The sequence below is a fragment of the Crotalus tigris genome, unplaced genomic scaffold, assembly GCF_016545835.1.
Source record: "Crotalus tigris isolate CLP2741 ecotype Arizona unplaced genomic scaffold, ASM1654583v1 scf7180000018786.1720131, whole genome shotgun sequence".
Taxonomy (NCBI): domain Eukaryota; kingdom Metazoa; phylum Chordata; class Lepidosauria; order Squamata; family Viperidae; genus Crotalus; species Crotalus tigris.
Window position 1 is genome coordinate 1,128,848 of NW_024097201.1, and position 8,410 is coordinate 1,137,257.

General features: G+C 41.1%; 1 long non-coding RNA gene across 1 annotated transcript; it reads right to left on the minus strand.

Moving 5' to 3' along the window:
• Nucleotides 1–249: 249 nt before the first annotated feature.
• Nucleotides 250–7,094, minus strand: LOC120313823. Its single transcript, XR_005558259.1, has 2 exons — nucleotides 6,649–7,094; nucleotides 250–708 (listed from the first exon to the last, which is right to left on the minus strand). It is a non-coding gene; the product is annotated as an uncharacterized LOC120313823 (long non-coding RNA).
• Nucleotides 7,095–8,410: the final 1,316 nt, after the last annotated feature.

Consider the following 8,410-nt stretch of genomic DNA (forward strand, 5'->3'; position numbering starts at 1 on the left):
CTAATCCTAAATAAATGTAACTGGATCATTGCATATACTATTTTTTTTTTTTCCTCTTGAGGGGCCCAGTAGAAAAAGAGGAAAGAACGTTACATGGAGGTGATGATTGCAAAATGGGAGAAGTTTACAGACTTAATTGATGTGCTGGCTATTTTACGGCTTAACTCTGGGCAGAGGAAGGATTTCACTGACTTCTGCAACATGTGGGGTTAATTCCATTTCAGAAGTAGAGAAGACACAGAAAGAAAATTCATAATTCAAACAAAGATGTTTATCTCATAGACTAAACTGAGATGTTAATCAATTTAAAATCCAGATTTTATCCAGGCAAATTACAGTGAAATGATCTAAAACTTAGTGATGGAGAAAATGTCTATGTCACTGCTTCCAATCAACGTTCCAATATTAAGTTAAAATGTGGTGCCCTCCATTGGCAGAAATGTAATAGGCAGCCATCCTCTATCTAGAATTATTTTTAAAGGATGCTTTCTTTGGTCTCTGGCAATAATGCAGTGTCCTTTTTTCTAAAAATGCTAAGAACTTCCCGATTCCTGGTTCCAACTGTCAGTGGAGATAAAGAAATAATGGGCTTAGATCCAGTCAAGCTGTCTCCCCTCTTTTCTTCTGAAGCTGTCTCCATGTGGTACTTCTTTTTAGGTAGATCAGGATCTTGTAGATCACCTTCATTTGTGCCTGTAGGTGTGACATCTGGAGACATAGGTAATGGAGATTATTAGCATGCAATAGATTCAGTAGTGGTTCTCATTTGTATTCAATCGTATTCATTATGGGTTTTCTGCCACTTGCGTTTTTCTATCTGGTCTTTTTCTACTCAAGAGTGTTCCAACAGTTGATTATTTTCTGCTCTCTTAGAGGATGCTAATCAACTCTCATTTCTAAGTATAACAAATTCTCAAACACTTTTGTTGCAATTTTGCCCAGGTCAAGCAGTATTTTTCACGGGCCACTTTATAGCAACTGGGTAACGTTTCTGTGGTGATGTAAGCAGTTAAATGCCTCTTATCCTATAATGGAGTAAAGCACCATTAAAGAAGGAGTCTCATTTTCTATACTCAGTAATAAACTCATGCATGAAGCCACTACTGAAATTGTAAGAAGGCTGTTCCAGTATTGAGTGAACAATCCAACAAAATGGTGGAACGAAGGAAGGGAGGGAGGGAGGGAGGAAGAGAAGGAGGGAGGGAGGGAGAGAAAGAGGAAAGGAGGGACAGAAGAAATGAGGGAGGGAAGGAGGGCAGAAGAAACGAGGGAGGGAGGGAGGGACAGAAAACACGAGGGATAGAGGGAGGAAAGAAGGGAGATCAAGTTTCAACAAAAAAAGACTGAAAATATCTAATATATTATATGTAAAATCTAAATGTCTTTCTTTCTCCTTTTCTGCTCCTCAAATGTGTGTGTGTGTGTGTGTGTGTGTGTGTATGTATATATGTTTTAAGTGTTTTTTTTTCCGATGCACCCAGTCACCCCAAATATGGGATTTCTTCTTTTGCCTGTATCATTCCCAATCTAGGGCTATCCCCAGGCAGCAGTTGCTACTGCGAGACTGGTATAGCTATTTCGAGCTACTTAGCTCTCATCAGCCAGCCACACCCTTCTGAGATTCGAACTTGGGCTGCTTGCACATTAGGCAGCTGTGTTGACCTCTAGGCCACAGACTCTTTCTGACTTTGTCAGCTGTGTCAGGGAGGGAAGAGACCAGGAGAGGAGATATGTCTTAAGTGTTTGTTTTTTTTCTGATGCACCCGGTCAGCCCAAATATGGGAAGAAGAAAGAAGAAAAGCAATGGAAGATATGGAAAAAAAGAAAGTGGAGTGGAAGAAGATGATGAATTTCCAGAAAATGGTGTGCCACAACAGCCCTTCTAATTCAGTGGCAAAGGGGGGGGGGATTCCTGCAACATCTGGAAGGTGTGAAGGAGAATCAAGCCAAGTGGCTGTAGAAACCAAATAGTGCTAAGTCGTCATGTTCAAAAGACAGACCTGGCCCCAAAGAAACAGAGCTGAAAAAAGTAGTCAAAGTGTTTTCTTTCCCTGGTTAAGAAGGAAATGGTAGTTTCGAGTAAATTAAATAGCCAGTAGGTCTTTCTCGTTTTCTTTTTCCCCACCCCCTTCCCCATCTTTGAAAGAACAAGTACAGTAGGAAATTGAAAATGAAAGACAAACGGCTCTAATGTAAAAAAGCAGGGTAATCAATAAGATTAAGGATAGGAATGGCCCCGGGGATACGTGAAGGAACCTAGATGTTAATTAACTTAGACATTAGTACAGGAGCAAACTCTTTGGGAATACTAATAATAGGAACAGAGCTCAAAGTAAGAGCTGTAAGATTACTTTAGGACATTATTAGGATACAGATCTGTACACAAGAAGAAAGAGCAGTTTATACTGAAGGCACAGAAACAGATTATTCACTCGGTTATGCTCTGCAATGATAAATAGAACATTGGTTGATGGAAACATGCCATGCAACATCTGGATAGTCTATATGTGTTGCCAGCCATGATAGGATAAGGAGCAGATTATGGCATCATATGTTCTTAGGAAATATGAAAGAAGAGGAATTTTGTGATTCAAAGGATGGAATAGGGGCTCAAAATTCTACTTATTACCTAAACATCATTCATACACATAAGAAATGTTGTATATAATCAGTTTTCCATAATACAGTTATTGTTCAGTAGGATGTGGTAAGCAATATAATGCAATATTCAGGAAGTAATTGATGATTGAGGAGCCACTTGTTTTGGGCTACTGCATTGTATCCAGATGTGGCCCTGTATATCTTTTGCTTGTGGATTTGCAGTTATAGCCAATTGTTATCTGTCAGCACAAGGAAGGAAGGAAGGAAGGAAGGAAGGAAGGAAGGAAGGAAGGAAGGAAGGAAGGAAGGAGGAAGGAAGGAAATGTTTTCCACAGAGTCGGGAGATGCGTGATGCTGAGAAGATCCATCAGTGTGTGTTTCTTCTGTTTCATTAGCATCATTTCCTAGGCCAGAAATCCCCAACCTTTTGAACACCAGGGACAGGTTCCATGGAGAGAGGTTTTTCTGCGGACCAGAGGGGGCATGGCTTCATGTACTGCCTGCATCCCATGGATGGGGCTTTGCTTGTTTGCACAGACCAGTTTCTGGCATGCTGTGGCCCGGTGCCAGTCCACAGACTGGGGACCTAGGCCCGTGGTGGCGAACCTATGGCACACATGCCACAGGTGGCATGCAGAGCCCTCTGTGGGCACGCACGCCATCGCCCCACTCCTAGGCCTTCAGCTGGGTTTTATAAAACCTTTTCACTTTAGGCCTCCACCGCCATGTACAAAAAAAAAAGGTTCAATCAATCAATCAATCAATCAATTTCAACTTCTCGTGGGAAAAAAAGATCTCGCAAAGTTGGAATTGATTGATTGAACTTTTTAGTCCCACCCAGTCTACCGTTACCACCACAGCCATGCCCACTCAATTGGCCACGCCACCCAATTGGCTACACCACCCAATTGACCATGCCCACCTAATTGGCCATACCCACTCAATGGGCCAGGCCCATCAGGCAACTCAATGATACATAAATGGGTTTTGGGTTGCTGTTTGGGCACTCGGTCTCTAAAAGGTTCGCCATCACTGACCTAGGCAGTTTCACAAGGCAGTCTTGCCTCCGAAACCCTTCTAAATATCTCCTAGATAGTTCTCCAACTGGAATTTCTGTCTATGCCCAAACAGCACAGCCTTTCCCATAGCAGCATTCAGCAAGCAAAATGTATCATGCTACAACTTTAAACATATTGCCTGAACACCTGTCCTTAAAGCCGTCACAGAAAAAAATGAATTTTTGTGCAGAAAAGGGTCAGCTCTCCATGTCAGGTGTTCTGCAAGTGGGTGGGAGAAATTGACAGAACGTAATGTCTTTTCAGTTCTACTTAGTCACCTTTTTGACCTTTGTATAAAAATGGTAGTATTTCTATTTCAGATCAGAGGAAGACTCAATAGCTCTGGTCCAACAAGGAATGCAAAGCAGGAGTCTCGCTCCCTGTTCTAATGCCAGAATCTCACATTTCTATTATTCCAATTTGTCTCAGTGATGTTTAAACTTTTAATACTCCATATAAATACTATATAAGAAAGCAATTCCATGGATCCAGAGGACATCATCACTCAGAAATAATGGCACAATCTAGTCAAAGGTAAACACTTTATTTAAAGGCAATGCAAGGCAGTAGAATGTCTCTTTAATTTTCCAAGAAAATCTATTTTGTCCACATCTGATATTTTCAATTGTTTTGGGGTTTTGTTTTGTTTTGTTTTGTTTGAGTGTGGAAGGCGGGTGAGGCCACACATTTTATATAGCTGCAAACTTTACACATTATAATTTATTGTGTCAGGCACCTCTGATTCACCTAAACCCCACCTTGATTGGGGGCCATTTCGTCTTCACTAGCCCCAATTTCCAACTCTTTCCTGGACAGAGTTACATCCACACCAGATAACCTCTAAGGAAGGTAGAGGTTGGTTTTATGGTTAGCCAAGTGGTTCTACAATGATAAATGCAAACGGGATGAAGGGGACAAATGCAAGCACATCCTTTCAGGCATGCTCAAGTCTGGTTCGCAAAGATTATTGGGACTTTAATGGGGAGGTGTCATGTTTCAGAATTAGAGTTTTCCCCATGTGTGGTAGATCCTCATGTGTATAAACAACAACATGGCTAGCTAGAAATATTCAAGTTTTTTTAGCAGATATGATGGAATGCAGTAAGAAAGTGGAAGTGGGGGGTGCATTCCAGAGAAATAAGAGACAACTCAGTTTGAGTATGAGAGAAAGAGGATGAAATCTTATCCTCCCTAATAGTTTTAGATGCAGATAGTAGAGCCCTCAATCTATCAAGATATTCTCTGTATGTAAGTTTGAAACAATAAAGAACGCAGCTAGGAGGAATTGCCATGTGTCATTCTTGGTTTTGGACCTAACATCAGCAAAACAGTGACATACATACATTTAGCTTGTACAGAGATTTAACTATCTGCAATCCAACTTTTTAAATTGTATCTTAGTGTATTTATGTGTGTGTATGTATTTGTATATGTATGCATATGTTGGTGTATATCTCTACCTCTCTATTTTGTGTGCGTGTGTTTCATTCTAGGAAAATTGTCTTAGTACATTATTGAGAAGTGTGTTTATGATTTCAGTCTAAGTTCAGAAAAGACCATTGGCATATTATCTGAGTGTCTTATTGTGAATATCACAAGCCAATCTAAGACTGACATCTCCCTTGGCCCCTAAAGCAGTATAAGAGTAGGAGGAAGGGGTGGAGGAGAAGAAGGAGAAGGATCTGTGACTGAAGGCCAATACGATTAGACAGGAGACTATCAATATCTTTGTTGATGTCATGGCCCAGGCCCAGGATTCAGACTCTGAATCTGATTCTGAGGATGCTGCTTCAGCTGAACCTGTGGAATGGCAGTCTCAAGAGACACCAAGCCAAGAATCACATGAAGCTGGACAGGCAGCTGGAACAGTCAAATGAGGATGGCTTAAGCCCCATAGTTCCTGTGCCTGACAAGTAAATAGGAGAGCAGGGATGTTCTTTAACACTTCTTGCAAAGCAAGGGAGTAAATCTCTTGATTAGTGACAGCTGGCTGCAGCCTGATTTAAGAAGCAACCCTGACCCACATTCCCTTTGCTGAAAACAATATTTGATCTCCAACTCTTACATGATATTGCTAGGACTCCTGTTCATGTCAGAAACCTTGAACCTCTGACTTCTAGGCTGGCTGCCAACCCTGACCTGGGTCTCAGCTTTGGACTGATTTTGGACTATTCTTCTGCATATTCCTTTTAAAAGTAAATCATTCAGCCATGCTTTGACCGTGGTTATCTCTTTGACCTTGAGTGAACTATGAGTTATCATAGCAACTATGAGTCGGTATTTGAAATCTGAAACAGGACAGTTGATAGTTTTAAAAGACAACACCAAACTTATACCAGACTTGTTAGGTACTACTTTTTGGCATAAAAATCAAAATGTAGTAGTAGCAACGGCTACTTGTACACAGATGTCTACTGCCAGTTATGATACTTTTGAAGACACCCATGCATTCACATGCATGCTGTGACTACCCAACTTTCTATTCAGGTTGGTATTATAACTATTAATGCAAAGCTATTGAAGCAAGTGGTAAGTGCATTTCAATGTGATTAAGTATATTAAAAAATCTGTCTTAGTAAAACATACTTTCCCTTAATTTGTTGGGGCCTTGAGTTAGTCAACCGGTGATGATTAGTCTAGGGAAACAGCTTATTTCTGCTTTGTGTGAATAATTGTCATTTCCCAGCTGACTCATGCATCTACAGGTATTAAAAAAACCCAGAGAAAATCCCTAGTGGCTTTTCTTTCAGTTTATATATTTCCATCTAATTTTTTACCAGCTAATGTTCTTTGAGCCACTCCAAATCAACTTCTAAGGAGAATTATTAATTAAGGAGACTGCAGATGGAGTAAGTCTTCCCCCTCCCTCCGTTCCCATCCACCTTTTCTCCTCAAACTCCACAGGAAGAAACAGTCTGCACTCAAACAATGACAAGTTGTGCCTCAGACAAATTAGAGCTGTTCAAAATAAAAGAGGAAGACATCCTACCTTGCAGCTGGATTTTCAAAAGAAGTCTCACTTGACAGGATCACCTATCCATCCAAGTGGCATGATTTTTATAAGTCCCCACTAAAACCTTAGTCAGACCATCTTTCAATATCTGGGATCCAAATTCAGGCACAATGGCTGAGCAATCCTGGCAGTCTTTCCTTTAAATCACTTAATTTTCCTAGCAGGTGCCTGGGGGCTAAACTCACAAGAAGAACAGGTTTGTCAGGCAAGTGAAGCTTTCAGACAGCCAAAGTTATGCTTCAGTTCACTGCACAGGCCCCTTGAAATCAAGCTGTCTGAATGTACACTAAGTCAAAGAATGAGATATGGTAACCTGACAAGCAGTGTGTATGTTCTAGCCCTTTACTCCTTTCGTCAATATACCTACATTTTATTCCAAGCCCGTGGAGGCTTTACATCATGGATCCAGCAGCCCTTATTGATCAGGCAGGAAAAACAATTAAGGAATGTGATTAAGCCTCAGCTTTCTCACCAATGCTTTTAACTGTTTGATCCTTTCCAAACACAACATTCCCAGGGCTCTCTTGTATGTCCACATTACAGGCTTAAACGAGTTTAATAATGACAACTCTTTCCCCAAGGAACTGTCATTTGAAGAAAAGGAAGAAGGGATTCAAAAGCTCTCACCAACTTTAGGGAGGAAATTGGGAATGATCAAGAATCCTCAATCTTTCACCTATTCCTGGATAGAAGAAGGAGTGGTGGAACAAAAGTACCTCTGGGAGAATTTCTACCTGCATCCAGCATTTTAGGATTGGCTGTAGATATCTTTCTCTACATACTGAACTGTCCTTGGATGCCATGGCAGTGCAATGTTAAAGGTAGTAGACTAAGACTTGGGAGGTTCAAGCCCTCACTCAACCTTGGAGCTGGTGAATGACTTGAGTCTGCTTCTTCTGTCTTGCCCCAAGCTGCTTCGTAGGGCCGGGATGGAGAAAAAAAAATGCAGTGTGTCATGTTGAGCTTCTAGAGGCAAGGTAAGACTTCCATGCTATAAATAAATGCAATTAATTCCATTGCATACGAGAAATGTAAGGGATAGCTAAATCCAGGTGAATCTTCCCCACTGCCGACAATAAACAGCAATTAGACCACAATGCAAAGAAGCGGTTGTATAACAGGAACATTGTCCAGTGCCTCTTCATACATGGCTTGGCCCTCTGATCTGGACAAGTACTTCTCTTCCTTGATCCATTCTAAGCATTTTTTACTGAGAGGTTAGGCAATGCTCCATCTGTTCTTGCACAAACAGGGTGAGGATTGTAAAAGAGACAGAAGGTCCATGTCCGTCAAATCATAGAGCTTCCTTTGTGCATTTTAGAAAACTTCATTGGTCTACCTAAACAATTGAAATGGTCAAAAATGTCTTCTTAACTACCTACTGCTTCTTCATGACATTTCTCCTCTCTCAAAGGATAAAAAATAGGAAAAGTCAGGGATAATCCTGACTGGGATCCTCCAGTTCATTCAGTGGGAGCTATATTTAGCAGAGCAGAAGTGTGTTTTTCACTTGGGTGTCATCCTGAAACAGATGTGAGGGAGGGAGGGGGGAGGAAGAAAGGAAGGAAGGAAGGAAGGAAGGAAGGAAGGAAGGAAGGAAGGAAGGAAGGAAGGAAGGAAGGAAGGAAGGAAGGAAGGAAGGGAAACTTTCAGCACATCAATCTTCTAATCAGTGGAAATCATAGCAGAGGCAAAAAGAACAACATGGAATTCCTTGCTTGTTATCTCTAGTCCCAGG